General features: G+C 32.2%; 2 protein-coding genes across 4 annotated transcripts in view; one reads left to right on the top strand and one right to left on the bottom strand.

The window, feature by feature from the left end:
- The window catches only part of LOC142343268 (uncharacterized), an 84,988-nt gene extending 70,959 nt beyond the window's left edge, over positions 1-14,029 (bottom strand). Inside the window, exon 1 of one of the 3 annotated variants that reach the window (XM_075395119.1) lies at positions 13,159-14,029. The gene's annotated coding sequence lies outside the window, so the exon portion shown is untranslated. The other 2 variants (XM_075395136.1, XM_075395064.1) reach the window with 2 other exon arrangements.
- LOC142343316 (syntaxin-1A-like) overlaps positions 1-18,601 on the top strand; it is a 383,172-nt gene that overhangs the window by 197,275 nt on the left and 167,296 nt on the right. The window lies entirely within an intron of this gene.

Raw genomic sequence — 18,601 nt, forward strand, 5'->3', positions numbered from 1 at the left:
CGTCATCGTCCAAGTCACCAACTGCAGTGGTAGAGCTCGCTTGTTGGGAGTTGTCGTGGACAGACTCTTCGTTTTCAATCCGGATGGGGTTGCCTCCATCATCCTCCAGTTGAAGAACAGCTATCTCAGCTTTCTCGTAAACTTCAACTTTTTTTGAGCATGACGGGTTGTCGGACATTACTCATGGTTGATTTCCACTCTGCATTTTGTGGTCTGAAAAACAGAAGTGGCTGAATTGGTGATCTTGTGAGAACATTTTTTTTCTAATGAGTTTAACAATAATTCCTCATAATATTATTGAAGACAAGGTGGTTTTGAATAAACTTTCTTCTTTCAGTTGGTCGTTGAAATTCAAAAAATAAGACAAAAAATTTGGTAGTGAAACAACTAAATAGTCAATAAATGACTGACTGTCATAGCATAAGATGAAAAGTAATACACACACATATGAAAGAAGAAAAAGTGTACAATAAATTTTTAGACATAACAAAATCCGCGCAAGAAAAATGAATTATGGTAGGTTGAACTTTTTGCTATGCTATGGTTTGGCAGCAGAGAATCAAGTCTTCAAGAGTCACATTCGAGCATGACAGCATTTTTACACAAAGTTTCTTATACACTTTTGATCGCCTCTCGTCTTCATTGTCATTGAACAGGTCGCTTTTTGCTTTGTACAAAAAACCAAGCATCCAACAATAACGCTTGATGTTATTTGTCTCCGAGGAACCTATGTTTATTTGGAGAAGTAGGCTCTTCAAATTAGCTATCATGAAGTCAAAAGCCGTATTCAATTCTTCTCGCGTTGCAAAATATTTGAACTTCGCATAAAGATCATTACATTGACCCTCTGCGATAGCCTTGATTATCATATTGCCCAGCGATATTTGATTTGATTGTTTACTGACAACCTCCTTCACTACGTCAATCCCAAACATTTGCGCTATCTGGGTTATTTGAACATTTCCACTATCCTAAACAAAACACAATAAAATTATTGAGGCTCAGCAAATTATCGAAGTGATTTGTTTTTTGTATCTTTTAGGGTTCGATACTGCCCATCTCAATACAGTACAGTATATGTCATCCTAGAAAAAAGGAGGTGTTTTGAAGCAAAAAGGTTCTTATTACCTCGTCATTAACGTCCTCATTGTCCAAGTCAACAACTTCAGTGCTAGAGCTCGCTTGTTGGGAGTTGTCGTCGACAGACTCTTCGATTTCAATCCGGGTAGAATTGCCTTCATCATCCTCCAGTGTAACATGAAAACCGTCCGGTTGCCTTGTCAAACGTGCCCGCTTCACAGCAAGGTTATGGCCGCGACTAAGGTCAATTGCTTCGCAACTCACTGCTTCAGAAGAACTGACAGAAGTCATTGATACTTGTCTGAAAAACACAGCACTATAAGTTTGTTCAAGGTTTGAAAAAAGGACCAACAATGGCTGGAATGAGATGACGAGTAAAAGCTGCAAAAAAGTTTTTTATTTAAAAAATAGTAGCAAGAGAATACAAAAGTATTGTATATAGGTTGATCAAGGACAGGAGAATAATAATCTGGTAGCCAATCAATCAGTTGAACCAAAACTGTGTGATATCATTCAGACGATTTAAAATTTTTTCATATTGGAAGAACTGCTCTTTTTCACTTTTTGACTAGCTTTGAATTTGATTGGGGATCGCCAAATATCTGCATCTTGCTCATTTCGATATGATAAATCCTCTGTAACAGGGATAGCAAAGTCTTCGGGAAAGTCGTCCCCAACTTGAGACTGGGTGTAAACTTCGCCTTCGTTGCCAATCGTTTCGCCATTTAATTTGTGTTCAACTTCCACAACTTTTGTCTTCATTTTCTTCCCTTCAACGGGAGCGCTATTGCATCTTATCGCTTCAAGGGATGAAGTCATTGCCACCTCAAAAGACTCCCGGAGTGCCAAATCTGTCTCAGTCAAGGTTTCACTGGACTCACTGCCAATAATTTTTGTGACGTTGATCAATTCGTCCATTGTGAGCGATAAACTCGATTGTCTGGTCCATTTATCGGATATTGTATTGATTTTTGAATCAACCGTAGTTGTTAATTTGAAGACCTTAATGTAGGCGTATACGCTCGTTTCAAATTTTCTGAGCCCGACTCTGACAAATCGGTTGTTTTTTGGATCCAGGTCCCACACGTTATCCAGTTTTGATACCTCAAGATCTTCTTCAGGCATTACTCCGGTGAAAGGCTGTGCATTTTGTCGCTCGAGGTCACTTTGTTCTTTTCGTTTTCTGATCCACTGCGCCATTCTAAATTATTTGAAGCAATGAAACTATGAACTAATTTTTTGAAAGAAAAGTGTTGCGTAGGTACGACCAACTCCCGTGAAAGGTATCAGTTTCCCAGTATCACTTCGAATTTCAATCAAAATATCGTGAATATAGTTTTTATTGACAAGCTTAGATTGAGTTTTGTCAAAAGAGTGACGATATACAGCTGGATATCCGAAACGGCCTGCGATGGAGGACTCCACCTTTTCAGGACCAATTTGAGTTGCGTCAGATAGGGGGAAAGATCTTAATAAGGGTGCCTTGGTATTGCCAACAAACTGTTGCTCAATAATGTCACAATAAACAAAAGCAAGATGATACAAATTGATATCCGTTGGAAAAACTGGCTTATCTTCAAACTGGTTGTTTCCAGAGGAAAGTTTATTATGCGTCTCCAACGGAGATTTCTCTAATCCTAATATGTATCTGAGATCATCGGAAACATTTGTCAGATGAACACAATCCTTTCCTTCGCATAGAACAACCACACCTTTGGACGTAAGTTCTTTTCTCGGGAAAAACTGAAAATCTTTTTTACTTTTATCGAAAATAGATTCTTGTCCTCTAGATGCATAGATTCCTTTTTCCATGCCATCAATCAATTCGAACACGCTATTGTACAAACCTTTAGGAACACGACAATTTGATAAGTAGATGCCAAGTTTTCCATTGATATAGTCAAATTTACCTTCAACGATATTGAAGAACTTTTTTGGGCAAGTTATGCTAGAGAGGGAAACGGTCCACTGATTATCGTCAAGTTCTAGAGGTGCGCTGAGTGATGTACGGAAGGACGCAAGTGTATTGTCGGGATAGCAATCAAGCGACGCATTGGATGATAAATCGAGCGTAAAGAAACTGTTTTCTAATTTTGTCATCAAAACGTTGCAATCACTATTGCCTAAAGTTGGCAAGCACTTCCTCTTTTAAAAAAAATAAAAAAAACGCTCATGGCTCAAACTGTGTTTTAATCAAAGTTTTAACTTACTAACAATGTTGTCGGAATGAAGACCAAGATGATTTTGGATATAAGTAGGATGACACTCCTCCACTTTTTGTTTTCTTCCAATGAGAAACAAAATGTAGTAGTGCAAGCTAATCTGAAATAAAGTGTAAGGGCTGTTTTTTTCAAAAACGCAAACAAGAGCTCTAAGTAAAAAATGAGAAATCACTTTATTTTTTTTGCTGATTGAAAACAAAAACAGCGAAAGACCGAATTTTACAAATTGTAAAATTTCATCAAGACATCCCTCGCTTGTTAGAAATAATCCTCTTTTTTAAAATCTGTAAACAGGAGTAATATAGAGAATTTACAATCATTCCGAACGAGGAACATAGTTGAAATTTTACAATTTGTAAAAAGTAGAAGCTGAGTTTTTTACAATTTGTAAACAAAATAGAAGCTGAGTTTTTTTTTACAAATTGTAAAAAAGTAGAAGTTGAGTTTTTACAAATTGTAAAATGAGATGCCTAAAAATTTGACAATTTGTAAGAGAAACGTAGTTGAAATTTTACAATTTGTAAAAAAAGTAGAAGCTGAATTTTTTTACAATTTGTAAAAAGTATAAGCTGAGTTTTTTTACAATTTGTAAAAAGTGGAGGCTGAGTTTTTTACAATTTGTAAAAAAGTGGAGGTTGAGTTTTTTACAATTTGTAAAAAGTAGAAGTTGAGTTTTTACAATTTGTTAAATGAAATGCCTAAAAATTTGACAATTTGTAAGAGGAACGTAGTTGAAATTCTACAATTTGTAAAAAGCAGAAGCTGAATTTTTTACAATTTGTAAAATGTAGAAGCTGAATTTTTTACAATTTGTAAAATGTAGAAGCTGAAATTTTTACAATTTGTAAAATGTAGAAGCTGATTTTTTTTACAATTTGTAAAAACTAAAAAATTAGAGCAGCAAGACAAAATTAAGTAAAGCTTATTCGAATAAACAACAACGCTAGGACAAAAGCAAAAAATTTAGTTGAGAAGGAGCAACCAAAAGACGGTTAGCAACAGTGTGAGCAAAACGAATTATTTGGAGCGAGGCAAAGCTAACCTCAACTTGCTAGTCGATACACCAACCAATCAGAAAAATGATCCACAAAAACAAAGAATTAAAGCATTGAGTCCTATCAGAAAATTTATCAAAAACGAAAAACGAGCAAAGAATGAATGAAAAGTAGAGAAAAAATTAACCAATCAGTTTTCTTCACTAACTCAAATTAAAATTCGAAAACACAAAACGAATCAACAAAAAGGTTGTTTTCATAGTGAATCAAGTTTTTTACAATTTGTAAAAAATTTTTACATTTTGTAAAAATGAGTTGATCCGACAGACATGTATCACGATAAAAAGAGTAAGAGTTTTTTACATTTTGTAAAATTTCTTTTACAAATTGTAAAAATTGTGCATTTTTTAGTTTTTGAAAGATTACTTGGAACGATGAAAGTTTTACAATTTGTAAAAAAAAAACTTGTAAAATGTACTGTTTGTTTTCAGAATTTAAAATAATTTTTGAGAAGTATAATTTTTTACAATTTGTAAAAAAAAAAATTTTACAATTTGTAAAAAATTTTTTACAATTTGTAAAATTCTTTTACAATTTGTAAAAATTTTACATTTTGTTAGATAAACTGATTGTTTTTAGAATTTGAAATACTATTGAAGAAAAGCAATTTTTACAATTTGTAAAATGTAGAAGCTGATTTTTTTTACAATTTGTAAAAACTAAAAAATTAGAGCAGCAAGACAAAATTAAGTAAAGCTTATTCGAATAAACAACAACGCTAGGACAAAAGCAAAAAATTTAGTTGAGAAGGAGCAACCAAAAGACGGTTAGCAACAGTGTGAGCAAAATGAATTACTTGGAGCGAGGCAAAGCTAACCTCAACTTGCTAGTCGATACACCAACCAATCAGAAAAATGATCCACAAAAACAAAGAATTAAAGCATTGAGTCCTATCAGAAAATTTATCAAAAACGAAAAACGAGCAAAGAATGAATGAAAAGTAGAGAAAAAATTAACCAATCAGTTTTCTTCACTAACTCAAATTAAAATTCGAAAACACAAAACGAATCAACAAAAAGGTTGTTTTCATAGTGAATCAAGTTTTTTACAATTTGTAAAAAATTTTTACATTTTGTAAAAATGAGTTGATCCGACAGACATGTATCACGATAAAAAGAGTAAGAGTTTTTTACATTTTGTAAAATTTCTTTTACAAATTGTAAAAATTGTGCATTTTTTAGTTTTTGAAAGATTACTTGGAACGATGAAAGTTTTACAATTTGTAAAAAAAAAACTTGTAAAATGTACTGTTTGTTTTCAGAATTTAAAATAATTTTTGAGAAGTATAATTTTTTACAATTTGTAAAAAAAAAATTTTACAATTTGTAAAAAATTTTTTACAATTTGTAAAAATTTTTTACAATTTGTAAAAATTTTACATTTTGTTAGATAAACTGATTGTTTTTAGAATTTGAAATACTATTGAAGAAAAGCAATTTTTACAATTTGTAAAAAATTTTACAATTTGTAAAAACAAATTTTTTACATTTTGTAAAAATTATTTTACAAAATGTAATTTTTTCTGCAAATATAAGAAAAGCTGACAGTGTGCATGTATCAGTCAGTTGTTGCGTATAAACGCGTGAATGTGTGCGCGCTTGTGTGTGTGTGTTTGTGTGTGTGGGTGTGTGTGTTTGTTTGTGTGTGTGTGTGTGTGTGTGTGGGTGGGTGGGTGGGTAGGGTTGATGGAGGGGGGGGGTACACATTTTTTGTAACTACTTTTTTGATAACTTTTTTGATAATTTTTTTAGAAAACACGCAGCCTTTTTCGAATACGTAGGTTGAATAAGTTAGGAATAGATTTAACTGTTTAGAAAGAGTAAAATCGTTTAGGCAAAAATACTGTTTTTTGTATGTGAGGATAAAGCGTGTTGATAATAAGAGCGATGACAAATTAATGTGCTTGCTCTAACAAACAGGAAGTTATTTTAACAGACACACATACTCACGCACGCACACACTCATACACAACACAAGCAAACACACATACTCACGCACGCATACACTCATACACACACACACACAACAAACACAAACGCGCACTCAAAAAGGAACAATACGGCAGCTGAAAAAAGTGGGGGGAATTATGACGCTATATGTTTTGCTAAAAATTGAAAAAGGAAAATGAATAAGCTTACTGTGTCATCTAAAAATAGAACAACATGATTAGTCGGGTAGGCTCCGAAAACCGAGGAAGAATGCATGTGCTGATTGGGTGCCGAGTATCACCCTATCGGCATATGTATTCTTCTTGCCTGTCGTCTGACAGAATAATATGCCTAATTTTGTAGCTATATTATTCTAAAATGCTCTAATAAAAACAATTTGCTCTATTTAAAAAAACGAGAGGCGACAAAAGACAACAATAACAAAAAATCTTTTCCCTCTATTTTTCTCAAAAAGCGATCAAGGTAACTTAACTGTTGCCAAACAGATCAACAAACCTATTATTGTTGTATTTTTAACTAAATGGTAAATTTAAAAATCTGAACAGAAGAATGTTAAAGAAATTCATTAAAACGTTAAAATTACACTAATATTGTCATCAGAAGATTAGTTAAAAAAATCAAAATATACATTTTGGTTCAGTCGAATTTTTCTCAGTCAACAATAAAAATGTTATGCTAGTGATTGTTGATATTTCTCATTACTGAGAACTCTGCGGTCAATTAGAGGTAGCCACAGGAAAAAGAAGTTAAACAGCAATTTCATGCCCAATATACTTATTCTACTGTTTTGTTTTCTCTTCGACAAATTATATCCACATTATCATTTACTTCTAAATTTCACAAATTTGAACAGTCTCATTTTTTTTTTCAAATGTAAAAAATTAAATAAAACCTCGAAACTAGATCACCGAGTCTGCAAAATTCTCCTAATGAAAATTCTTCCTCAATTAAATTTCTGAAGCCAAAATTCACTGGCAGTTTGCACAAAAAAGTTCCGAAACTGTAAAAAATTAGCGATTACATTACAATTAGAACTCATATTGGAGATTAAATTGAAACAAATTGTTAATTCGTAATCGGTATATAAGGTGTTTTCAATCGGGAGCTGTCAAAACAAAACAGTAACTATAGCTTTCGCCAAATGATGGAAAAACAAAGGTTCGGTCTGCATATTATTCTTTCGAAATATGTGCTAGGTTGTTTCATAAGCTAACTTACTATAACGCAAAAATAGACAGCTGAAAGTAAACAATTATCAGCAACCTTTTCCCTTCCTATCCGTTTTTTCATAAAAAACGTTTCAATTGGGTTTAAGTTAAAATAAATCTACAATAAAGAAAAGGACAATTTCTGCGACAAATTCGTGCCGTTTAAAAGCAAAAATTGAACATAACTTTTTTCGACTGCAACATGAAGACAATCAAATATGTTCCATTTTTCTCCTGAATGTATTTTCATGTGCATCTTGAAATGAGTTTTAAGAACTTTCAGAGCCGCTGTCACTCAATGGGAAAAATCAATTTTTGCTCAATAATCGGAAGTTCAGTTACACATTAAGTAAGCTTTTTTAGACAAAGGATCTTTCTTTTCTTTCCTGTCAAAGTAAATGTTGATAACTTCATAGAGGTGTTATTCCAGAATTCAAAGTTCTGAAGATTTGTTTAATTGCACCTTCAAAAAGAAAATTTTTTTGCCGTGTTCGAAATAGTGGATTAGAGGATTTTGAATGTGGCTGAAAGAAACTTGTCTTAAATTAGCAGACGCCAATTTTAGTGTGATACAATCTTCAGAAATATAATTTTAGTGTGATACAAACTTCAGAAATATATTATTGTTTAAGTCGTGTAAAGTTGAAAAATAGATGAAATTTTTCATAAAAAATTAAAGCTTTTGGGTGATATTACAAAATTTTTGTAGAACCGAGTGAATTCTATCATAAATTGATTGTGTTGCAATATCTTGCAAAACGGATATTTATCTTACAAGACAACGATTACTTGCAAGATCATTGCATTATTGTCCCAGTCGAGCTCAATTCTCATTGGTGCATTAATACATCATTGTTCCGACTCCACTTGAGGGGGGAGGAACTATATACTCAAATGGGTTTTTTTTTGTTCAGACAATTTCGGCCGATCGATATATTCATCGTAGAGAAATATGAGTGGTATCATTAAAAAGCTCGTCCAGCGTAGAATTCGAAACAAAAAATATTTTTTGAATTCCGTGTTTTTCGAGGAGTTATAGTAGATTGAAGTTTTGTTTGAACACGAGATATTTCGCTTGCTTTTGTTCACTTTTAGTGTAATTTTTCTTCAAAACAAGATCTTTTTTACAAAAAATATTAATTCAAAATAACATTTCACGGCAGAAAATGAATCAATTTTGAGTTCCTAATAGAAGAAAGGCGATAAAAAGACTAGTTCTGGCCTCATAGGGAAGTTTACTATAAAAAAATTTCGAATTCTATTGAGAGCTCTATTTTTAGAAAACTTTTCATATTTATTTTTGTTTTCTTAAGTCCCCTAGAAACTAGTGACTTTTCATATCGAGTTTCCGTCAATGACAAACCTGATTTACAGAATGAAGTCCAATGAACAAAAAAAATCTTTTTCAAGGAATCACCCGTGTTTTTTTTGTCTTCGACTCCGAGTTTTTGTAATTTTAAATGAAATTTTGATTTTCTTTTTGAGTTTTTATTATATTAAATTTTTAGAGTCCTGTGACATAGACTCAATGACTTAATGTGCAATAGGCTTACTGACAAGCATTAAGAGAACTTATCCTATCTAGAGCTTTGAGTGAACGCCTAACGGCTGCTAGGACTTTAAAAGTTGTTTTTCGAGAAATTTTTTAACATTAACCGATCGTAAACCTATTTTCGTGAATTTTCGTCAGTCTCAGTAATGACAGGGCTCCCTTCCTTTCTATGGCAACCAAAGTTAATTTGGTTAGCGGTTTTAACTTCTAACTATTTGTTATACGGCTTTAATGCCACAAGAATTCAAATTTTTTTTTTAAAATTGGAAATTTCCGTATTATTGGTTCCTATTGAAATCATATCCAATTGTCGTGATATTGATATCTCCCATTGGCTTAGAGAAGATGTTCAATGGATCATGGATAAGGTTTTCAGGAATGGTATAAATGGCTTCGACACATTCTTCTCGCATTTTTCTACAGAAATTTTTGGATTTTGCCTGTATTTGTTGTTGTTTTCAGAGTCATAAGACCTATCGTGATTTCTTACTGATTACCTAAATATGAAAAATATCCTCATACAACAATTGAGGCGTAACTGAGCGTCTTTATTGACAAATGATTTTTCGAAAATAACTGAGCGTATTTATTGAAAAATGATTTTTCGAGAACATTTTCTAATATTAACCAATCTTAAACGTATTTCCGTGAAATTTAAAACAGTCTCACTTATGACCGCACGCCCGTCCTTTTTACATCAGCCAAAGTTAATCTAGTTAGCGGTTTTATCTTCTAACTATTTGGGTTATGACTCGAAGCACGAGTTTTCAATTTTTAAAAAAAATTTTTGCACATTTTTCTCATAATTATTTGTTCCTTTTGGAATCTTAACACATGATCTTAAAGTTGATTTTTGCCTTGATTTAGACAAGAGGTGCACTAGATCACATATACAGTATTTAGAGAAAGGCATATGTTTTAAATGGCTTCGACCATTTCTTCTCGCACTTTTACACATAATTTTTGGATTTTGCCTGTTTTTGTTGTTGTTTTCATTGTCAATGATCTATTGTAATTTCCTATTGACGACCTATGAAAAAAAACTAACCTTGCAGTCTCATCGAGCCAAAGTTTAAGGAAGTTATTAGCTTCCATTGACAGCTATTGAATTTAATGGCTTTGATACTATGGTTTTCTCAAAATTTTCGTTGTTTTGGTGTATTTGTTCATGTTTGTTGATTTATTGGATTCAAAATGTAAGAAGAGTCCAATTGCCAAAAAAAACTAAAAGTAGAATTTTTTAATAAAAAACTCTTAATGGCTTCGACAATAAGAATTTTTTAATGGCTTCGACACCTTTCTCGCTCAATTGTTTTTTTGTATTTGCTGTTTTTGCCTGTTTCTTTTTTTCTTTAGGTAGCCGCAAAATAATTGACGGTCTCATAAATTTGTGAAAGAGGATTGATTGAATGCTTTTACTTGAAAAATTTTATAGCAAATAGTCTTAAAATATACATGATATATATGATATTATACATTTTCAAGACTTTTAAGTATTTTTCAATTTTTTCAGTTTTTGTAGTTCGTTTCGCCCACTTGTAACTTATTCTCTTCATTGAGAGTTTCCATACAGTTCCTTTTACTTTAGACATTAGCATGTTTACTGATATTATGACGTAACTGATGTGTTGTTTGTAGGACAGTTTGCGTTTTCAGAAAAATTGTATGAGTGGTGTATTTGTTTCTTTTTATCTTCCTTTAGCAAAATCGTTTAATAACAGATCCCAACGATTTCCATATTTGTCCCCATTGAATTCATTTATTTATTCAAGATAATTTTAGCTGAATTATTATATACAGAAATTGAAATAAAAATACCTAATAATCAGATAATAGCTGATGATTTTGATGACTTCACTAGCAATGTTTGTAATTTGTTGTTGGTATTTTTCAAAATTTTTGAGTTTTTCTGCACTTTAGTCCGTTCCTATAGCTTAGTCTAGCCACAAATAAGTTCTTTTGGTTCCATAATGACTTTTTATTAAACCCATCATGAATTATTTCGTTAAAAGTTAATGATTTTTCAGGCCTTTCAAATTAATTGGTTCTTAAAATTTTGATTGATTTTTGAATTTCCCCTTATTTCATCTTTTCGTCTGCTTTTTCGTCTGCTTTTCGTCTGCTCTAAGTCTCTTTAAAGAACAATCCCATCTGCTGTTTAGTTAGGAAAAAGTAATTTTGTGTAGTTAAGGTTTTGGCTGATTGTATTTTGACATTTTAATAGGTGCATTTAAATTTAGATATGAGTTTTTGCACTGAAATTTTTGTTTTCGTTTTTTTTTTGTTGTTGTTGTTTTCTCCTTTTAATCTTTTTAATGGCTGATCTCGTTGTAATGAGGCCTGAAATTATTTAATTCAATTATTAGTTTGGTTGTGTAACGATTTTTTTAAACTCAAATATCTATTTTTGAGTATCTCTTTGTCAAAAACGTAATTCAAAAGGTAGTTAAGTCAAAAATGTTGATGAGCGTGGGTCGGAACGTTATGTGCAAACGCACATTAATGAGCCTCCTTGTCATTATCTTTCGTCTTACGAAATGTGTTTTCAAGATATGGCGTGTAAAAATGAAAAAAATCTTTACTATCTTGAACTCTGTTGAAAAAAATAGCTACATAAGCTCGGTCTGAAAATTTTGTTTGAGAAATTTGGTTGAAAATAATTTGAGAATTTGAAAAAAAAATAATCCCTGTTCTTGGAATTATGAAATTGAACTTTTCAATCACAGTTTTTGAAAAATCTACAAATTGATAGCAATATTTATTTTTCTTGCTTTCATTTCACTGCATTTCAGTTCCATACACTGATAGATTAGGAATTTGGAAGAAAATATAGATTTAATTTTTGAAAAATGGTCGCCTTTTTTAATTTGCACCGAGGTTACAAACTTCAGGTATATTGTTCATTCGCCACATGCTTATCATGCTGAAAATCGTTCACATAACTTGAATACTTATAAGATAAATGGCTTTCGACTGGGGTTGTGACACAACCTATGTTTTTTGAGTCTGAAGAACTAAAACTTAACTCTAAAACTCAGAATAACGATTTTTTTAAACTCAAATATCTATTTTTGAGTATCTCTTTGTCAAAAACGTAATTCAAAAGGTAGTTAAGTCAAAAATGTTGATGAGCGTGGGTCGGAACGTTATGTGCAAACGCACATTAATGAGCCTCCTTGTCTTTATCTTTCATCTTATGAAATGTGTTTTCAAGATATGGCGTGTAAAAATGAAAAAAAATCTTTACTATCTTGAACTCTGTTGAAAAAAATAACTACATAAGCTCGGTCTGAAAATTTTGTTTGAGAAATTTGTTTGAAAATAATTTGAGAATTTGAAAAAAAATTAATCCCTGTTCTTGGAATTATGAAATTGAACTTTTCAATCACAGTTTTTGAAAAATCTACAAATTGATAGCATTATTTATTTTTCTTGCTTTCATTTCACTGCATTTCAGTTCCATACACTGATAGATTAGGAATTTGGAAGAAAAAATAGATTTAATTTTTGAAAAATGGTCGTATTCTTTAATTTGCACCGAGGTTACAAACTTCAGGTATATTGTTCATTCGCCACATGCTGATCATGCTGAAAATCGTTCACATAACTTGAATACTTATAAGATAAATGGCTTTCGACTGGGGTTGTGACACAACCTGTTTTTTGAGTCTGAAAAACTAAAACTTAACTCTAAAACTCAGAATAAAATGAAGCTCTGTGATAATCGAGACATTTACTATAAAACAAAAACTGGTACGAAACTGAACCATTTCAGTTTTCAAGGTTTATCTGCATTTTTGTCTAAGATTTTGCTGTCGAATAAAACTTCAAAGATTTAATTCTGTCATCGAAGAGTCAATAAGTTAAATGGTTACTCACATAAGAACAGGTGGCACATTTAATGTAAACAAAAATGTAAACAAAGGATATTGCTCATAACCAAATAAACAGTACCTAACCAGCTGCGGTGTCACTTGTAGGAATGTCTTCAATAAGTTGGTCACTTTTTTGAATTTTTTAAGGACTGTTTTTTTTCAGGAAAGAAGAATTTTTAAAGGGCACAAATGACTAACACAAGAGCGGCCAAATTACCTTTTCTTCAGACCAGAAATTGTCATAATGAAACAGTGATTTTAAAAATAAATGGCATAAATAAATATGTAAACAAACGAAACTGAATATGATAGACTAAGTGAATTGTTTTCAGGGAAAACGAACATTAATAAATAACTAAATTTAGAACAAAGCGGGGAACTTTATGGAGCCAGGATTATCCATTTTTTATTTATTTAACTCTATTTTTTGTGAACAATTTTTTTTTCGTGAACTTTGTTTGAAGGAGGTCTTTGTAAAACACCTTTAATTCTTCTGGTCATAATTCTTGTTCAACATCAGATAATTTTCGGTTTTTTGCAATTGAACTCTACAATAAATTGTTGATTTTTTTTACAGAAATAACATTTCACTTTCTATCAATTTCGATCGCATCTGCAAAAAAGTCTTCGTGTATGTTCAAACATTTCAATTATTGGGTTTTCAATTTGGCTTATTTGAAGAAAACTGTGACACATAGGATATAAGACAAGAGGTCATACTTAAAGGTGAAGTTTATGACAAATTTTAATTATAAACAAATCTTTGTTAAGAATACAAAATGACAAACATAATCTTACTTCTGACAAAATATCTTTATTTGCAACAAAATTGCTTGTCAAAAAATAGATTTTTTATTCTTTTTTCTCGGTCAAAAGTAATAATTTATTGGTGTTATTCCAAATTACTCATAAATGGATTCGGGAATAATGATTTTTGGGAATAATTGTGAAATTGACGTTTGATGATGTTTTTGTTGTTTTCTGTCATCTGTGGAGCAGGAAAGCGGACACAAACAAATAAACAAACAAACAAAGAAGGAAACAAATAAAGAGAAGGCAAGTAAGAGAGCGATTACTGTAATAGTGCGCTTGTACTTCACTTGAATAGAGAGAGAAAGAGGAGCAGGCACAAAATAGGTTATTTATTCCGTTTCTCAATCCTATTTTTTCTATTACCTTTTATCCCAAATGTCCTAAACGCTCCCTCTCTCTTCCCTCTCTTTCTATACTATAAACACTGGCTCCAACCAGAACATCCAATCAGCCGAAAACTCACTTGGCATAGCCCCAAAAGAGCATTGTTAGGTACAAAAAATGGGTTCCAATTGGGTTTAATTCAAATTATTTTTGGTATTTTTACTGGGAAAAGTTTTAATTGTTTCAGATCATTCACAAATTTAAGTCATCTTTTCTTGCTCTATGGTAAAAAAAATTTCTAAAGTTTGACTTTAAAATAGTTTTGCGGGGAAAGAATGCGTTTGGAGCTGAACTTGATAAATAAGAGATCAAAATAAATAAGTATTGGCTTCTGCTATGTTTGGAAGCATTTTAGAGGGAGCAACTTGGAATACCTTGATCAAATCTTGTTTAGATTTTTCTTAAGAAACAATTGAACACATTCGAACTTGCGAGATCTTTTATGCAATTTTAGCAAGATCTTATTTGGTATTTTTAGCAAGATCTTGTGAGGATGTGTCATGTTTATCTGTGAAAATTTAAGTTAATAAATTTAAAAAGGGACTGAAACCCAAGTTTACCAAAAAATCGCAATTTTGGTAGAATTGCGAAATGGTATCGAGTTTTATGAGTTTCACTGGGTTTGTTTTTCTTTGGGTAGATTTACTCGACAGCGATTTAGTCGTTTCCTTTCTTAATTTTGCACAAGTTTTATAAGAGCAAATATATTTTAGATGAATTGTTACTTTAAATCGTCTTTTTTTTCGCTCGTATAAATTTCATATGGTTCTGAAAATTTTTTCGCTCGATGATCTTTTTCCGTCGAAAAATTCTTGTTTGTCCTCACAAATATTTTAAGAAAACATTTTAAGCGTTTTAAGCTGAACATGTTAATTACAAAAGATGAAAATAATTGATCAAAAAGTAAGTATGGTTGCTCCTATTACAGTCGTCAGCTGACTAAATTCATGTTGGTTTCGACTGCGTGATAAGTCTGCTAATTGGGGCAATAACTCCCCACACCAGTAGAGAATATCGGATATCTTTTATTGTACAACAAATGGAATTGGCGTCACTCACAGCCTAAGGGCTATTTGAGAGAAATTAACTCAAAGTTTAGAGCAATAAAGCACATAAAAGGGTCAGGAAAAAGAACCATTTTGATTTGGCGTGCTCAACTATTTGTTCAAACATTTTGGAGTTCAAATTATACCAATACCCCCCCCCCCCCCCCCACCCCCACCCCCTCCCCCAAGAAAGGATCGGCTAAATTTGCTTCTAAAATGTAAGGAAAAAGCGGTCGGTGTGGATTACAAGGAATGAAAGAAATAAGGTATTGTAAAATATAAGTAGCTTTGGTGAATATTTTATTTGTAGTATCGTAAAGTGTATATTGTATTTACTATTGCCTTTGTCACCAGCAGTCATATAAATCCTAATATTACCCTAGAGGCAAAAGTGCAACGACCGATTTTATTGGGAATGAACAAAGGGGGATATTTATGCTCCTCTCTGCTGTTTAAAACGGGGATTAAGCGTCCGTGTAATGATATGCCTAATTGCTATATTGAGTACAAACTTAATATTCGAATATGCGAAAAGCTCAACGCTCAAAACGATGTCCGCTATGTTTTTAAGGCGCCGCTCTTATAACTAATAACTGAACAACTCAAAAGAAATGAACTTTGGCCAGTTCAAGTTCAATGATTTCATGCGCAGCAGATTAACTTTTGGTTTTCCTTTAATCGTAATAAAGGTTCTACATTTCTAAACTCAAAGATCAAATCAGAGTTAAGTAAGTGCAAACCCCAGTTGAAATTGCAATGGTTATCTTGCAAGATCTTTCAAGATTTTCTTGCAAGATCGTACAAGCTAACAATAGTCTTGCAAGATCTTCCAAAATAGCCTTCAGCACAAAAATTGTCCTACATCATAGTGACCTGAACCTAATAGAAAAAAAGATAAAAGGTCGTAATAATTAAATGTAAACAAATTTTGGACATCGAACGAAGAAAATAAAAAACACAAGAAAATTAATAATCTAAATAATCGAGAAAGCAGTACTTCCATCCTCGTATTATCTCCAATTGTTCCATTATCTTAAACAATTTTCCAGATTTCTTGACTTTTTATTTTCTTGGTTTTTCTCGAGTTCAAGGGGAGGGGGGGGGGGCTGAAAAGGGGTTAAAGTGAAGTTACAATATAGCCATTGTCTTAAAAGATCTTAATTGATTTATGGTATCCCAAGTCTAATATTTGGGAACGAAATATGGGAGCCTACCTGGATCGAACCTGGGATCCCATCATTAAAGAGCTCTAAGGTACCAGTGTCCACTCATTCAGCGCTATCATACACTTGCAAAACTATAAATCAGAATGGCAAAGATATGTTTGATTCATTCATCGATACTTTCGAGAAAATTCTTGAAAAACGCGCGCCGATTCAGACTTTCAAAATAAGTGATATAAACTTTAAGAATTCTAAGCCCTGGCTAACACAAGACATGAGGTGTATGCCCAAAAAAATTTTTGCTTAACGAATGGGAAAAAAATCTTCACAGAGAGACGTACAAAGAATTTAGACGTGCAAGAAACTTAGTTAATAGGAGATTAAGAGAGGCGCACAACAGTTCCTGCATCAATTTTTTCAAAAAACTACCAACCATTAAAGAACAAGGGAAATTGATTAAAGAGAAGATCAGTCCGAGGGAAAAAATTGTCAAGGTTGATGAAATTAAATTAGATAGTGGTAAAATATCATGGGATCCAAAATTATCGTCAATTGTCTACATAAATCAATAGCTAATCTAGTAGGGGTTTTCAAAACTTTAGATATTTCTTGTGAAAATCTCGATAAACTTCACATACCTGAATTCACATTCAGAGCTTTCATTAGAAAAGAACTGTATTCACTCATTGACTCGCTGGACGACGAAAAAGCAGCCGGACCTGGTGAAATACCAGTTCGGCTAGTGAAATCATGCATAGTAGCTATAGGTGTACATCTACAGTTCGCCTTGAAAGGGTCATTAAGGAGAAAATTGTTGCAACTAAAATGAAACTAGCCTATGTAATACCAATTTTCAAAAGAAGTGATAAATTGGGTAGTACAAACTATCAAACAATTTCTGCAACTCCGAGATTTGCAAATAAGGTTGAACGCTTCCTTTTGACTCAGATAACAGATATCATTGAAACGCAAAAAATTTTAAATAGAGATCAATTTGGATTTCAGAAAAAAAGTCACCAACGGACGCTCTTTTGCTGCCATTTGAAACAATTTCGTTGAATTCAGATGAAAAAAGGAATTGTTTCTAATTTTCTAGATCTTGCATAGACCTTTAATTCCATTTCGTAAAGCATTCTTCTTAAAGATTGAAATGTAGGGTTTTTTCCATGAAGCGAACGAATTGCTGTTCTCATTTCTTGCCAACCGCAAACAAAAAGTAAAAGTAATGCATGTTTTCTGATTGTGAGGTTCTGAAGCACGGTGTGCCACATGGAACTGTTTTAGAACCATCCATTTTTCTTTTATACGTGAATAATTTTTCATCTATTCTAAACTAAATGGAGAAAATAATTTAAACTGCAAATGACACGAGTATTGTTTGTTTTGGAAATGAAAGTAGCTTACAAAGAAAAATCAAAGAAATTGATCATCAGAAAACATAGGAGTATGTACAGATGAACAAACTATGTATGAAAATAATCAAAACAGAGTTAATCCTTTTTTGCGCAGTAATTCGGGTTTCGATACGATTTTTTTTAAATTCAAAGTTATCACAGCACAAAAATGTTGCGGATAACTTGGTGTTCAAATTGACAGGAACCTTAATTTCGATGATAAACTGAATGAAACCTGAAAATTGATGCTCATGCTATAAGATCAAAATAACTAATTCGAAATCAAATTAACCTGAATTTTTGTTTTAAGACAACTTTCTTGTTTTACATTCATTTGTGCTTTCACACTTATCGTTTACAGCAAAGTTTTTACGAAGTGGCTGGGGTATAAAGGTGTGCTTTTTACGCAAAATTATGACAAAGCGAGACATCTGATAATACAGACAATGGTCCTACCAGCTGAGCTATTAATAGCAAAAATATCACTAGTCAAGTTTCATTGTGACATAACCAGACCAGAAATTTCTGAAAATTTTTACGGGTATCTGAGTCCTCATCAAAACACTAGAACAAAAAAATTCAAAATTAGACAGATTCTCTAAACCATCTTTGGAATGAGTTCGATTGGTTGTCAATGCCTACAGAAATGGATTAAATTACCACAATGGCTGCGATTGGCAGAAAATGAAAAAAAAAATTAAAAATTGTTGAATGATGTTTTGCATGAATTAATTCTTTTGAATAATAACAAATAACAAATATAATTTATTATAACTGGTTTTACGGACCATTCTTGCAATCAATTTAAAGAGGGGGAGTAAAGGTTAGAATATTAATTGAAAAATGCCCGAATTTTTGCG

The sequence above is a fragment of the Convolutriloba macropyga genome, chromosome 1 (assembly GCF_964194025.1).
Source record: "Convolutriloba macropyga chromosome 1, txConMacr16.3, whole genome shotgun sequence".
Taxonomy (NCBI): Eukaryota; Metazoa; Xenacoelomorpha; order Acoela; family Convolutidae; genus Convolutriloba; species Convolutriloba macropyga.